The sequence below is a fragment of the Ascaphus truei genome, chromosome 20, assembly GCF_040206685.1.
Source record: "Ascaphus truei isolate aAscTru1 chromosome 20, aAscTru1.hap1, whole genome shotgun sequence".
NCBI lineage: Eukaryota > Metazoa > Chordata > Amphibia > Anura > Ascaphidae > Ascaphus > Ascaphus truei.
Window position 1 is genome coordinate 27069364 of NC_134502.1, and position 2500 is coordinate 27071863.

Sequence of the window (2500 nt, forward strand, 5' to 3'; positions counted from 1 at the left end):
TTCTCCCCGCAGGGTGACACAGTGACATAGACAGGAGGGAGCTATGGGACATGGAGTCTGTCCCTCCCCCCGCAGGGTGACACAGTGACACAGACAGGAGGGGAGCTATGGGACATGGAGTCTGTCCCTCCCCCCGCAGGGTGACACAGAGAGGAGGGAGCTATGGGACATGGAGTCTGTCCCTCTCCCCACAGGGTGACAGTGACACAGACAGGAGGGAGCTATGGGACATGGAGCCTCCCCCCGCAGGGTGACACAGAGACACAGACAGGAGGGAGCTATGGGACATGGAGTCTGTCCCTCCCCCCGCAGGGTGACACAGAGAGGAGGGAGCTATGGGACATGGAGTCTGTCCCTCTCCCCACAGGGTGACAGTGACACAGACAGGAGGGAGCTATGGGACATGGAGCCTCCCCCCGCAGGGTGACACAGTGACACAGACAGGAGGGAGCTATGGGACATGGAGTCTGTCCCTCCCCCCGCAGGGTGACACAGTGACACAGACAGGAGGGAGCTATGGGACATGGAGTCTGTCCCTCTCCCCGCAGGGTGACAGTGATACAGACAGGAGGGAGCTATGGGACATGGAGCCTCCCCCTCCCCCCCGCAGGGTGACACAGACAGGAGGGAGCTATGGGACATGGAGTCTGTCCCTCCCACCGCAGGGTGACACAGTGACACAGACAGGAGGGAGCTATGGGACATGGAGTCTGTCCCTCCCCCCGCAGGGTGACACAGTGACACAGACAGGAGGGAGATATGGGACACGGAGTCTGTCCCTCCCCCCGCAGGGTGACACAGTGACACAAACAGGAGGGAGCTATGGGACATGGAGTCTGTCCCTCCCCCCGCACAGTGACACAGACAGGAGGGAGCTATGGGACATGGAGTCTGTCCCTCCCCCCCGCAGGGTGACACAGACAGGAGGGAGCTATGGGACATGGAGTCTGTCCCTCCCACCGCAGGGTGACACAGTGACACAGACAGGAGGGAGCTATGGGACACGGAGTCTGTCCCTCCCCCCGCAGGGTGACACAGTGACACAGACAGGAGGGAGCTATGGAACATGGAGTCTGTCCCTCCCCCCCGCACAGTGACACAGACAGGAGGGAGCTATGGGACATGGAGTCTGTCCCCTCCCCCCGCAGGGTGACAGACAGGAGGGAGCTATGGGACAGGGAGTCTGTCCCTCCCCCCGCAGGGTGACACACTGACACAGACAGGAGGGAGCTATGGGACATGGAGTCTTTCCCTCCCCCTGCAGAGTGACACAGACAGGAGGGAGCTATGGGACACGGAGTCTGTCCCTCCCCCCGCAGGGTGACACACTGACACAGACAGGAGGGAGCTATGGGACATGGAGTCTGTCCCTCCCCCCGCAGGGTGACACAGTGACACAGACAGGAGGGAGCTATGGGACATGGAGTCTGTCCCTCCCCCCGCAGGGTGACACAGACAGGAGGGAGCTATGGGACACGGAGTCTGTCCCTCCCCCCGCAGGGTGACACACTGACACAGACAGGAGGGAGCTATGGGACATGGAGTCTGTCCCTCCCCCCGCAGGGTGACACAGTGACACAGACAGGAGGGAGCTATGGGACATGGAGTCTTTCCCTCCCCCTGCAGAGTGACACAGAGACACAGACAGGAGAGAGCTATGGGACATGGAGTCTGTCCCTCCCCCCGCAGGGTGACACAGTGACACAGACAGGAGGGAGCTATGGGACATGGAGTCTGTCCCTCCCCCCGCAGGGTGACACAGACAGGAGGGAGCTATGGGACATGGAGTCTTTCCCTCCCCCTGCAGGGTGACACAGTGACACAGAGACACAGACAGGAGAGAGCTATGGGACATGGAGTCTGTCCCTCCCCCCGCAGGGTGACACAGTGACACAGACAGGACGGAGGTATGGGACATGGAGTCTGTCCCTCCCCCCGCAGGGTGACACAGTGAGGATGTATTGTGTGGGATTATTGCATGCGGTGGGATTATTACACGTACACGCGCTTTGTACCCGTTTCTCTCCCTGGAAATGATGCAGATCTCATTACCTGACACACTGAGGGTTATCGTATTCATACTGTCTGATCCAGGGAGGGAGGGTTACCCCACGGGGTAACAAGGAAGGATCTAGGGGGGCTGAAATTGCTCACAAAGCATGTATATAATAGTGACAGCTGTGTGTACTGCACGTAGGTTTATTTGTTGTTAATGATTTAGTCAATTTATTTTGTCCCTGCTTTGTTTAAAGAACAATTTTATTCCTAACGATATAACTTTTAGCCACTGCTGCTCACATTGTGTTTCTCTCTTTTCTCTCTCTTCCCCCCCCTTTCTCTCTCTCTCTCTCCCCCCCCTTCTCTCTCCCCCCCCTTCTCTCTCCCCCCCCCCCTTCTCACTCACCCCCCCATTCTCTCTCTCTCCCCCCCCCCTTCCTCTCTCCCCCCATCACCTCACTCCCCCCAACCCTTCTCCCACTCTCCACTCCCCCCCCCTTTC

General features: G+C 59.1%; 1 protein-coding gene and 1 non-coding gene across 2 annotated transcripts in view; both read left to right on the plus strand.

Annotated features, from left to right (window-relative positions):
* Positions 1-2500, plus strand: part of WDR83 (WD repeat domain 83) — a 36362-nt gene that overhangs the window by 27556 nt on the left and 6306 nt on the right.
* Positions 2028-2094, plus strand: LOC142471519 (small nucleolar RNA SNORD41). The gene has a single exon (XR_012789479.1). It is a non-coding gene; the product is annotated as a small nucleolar RNA SNORD41 (small nucleolar RNA).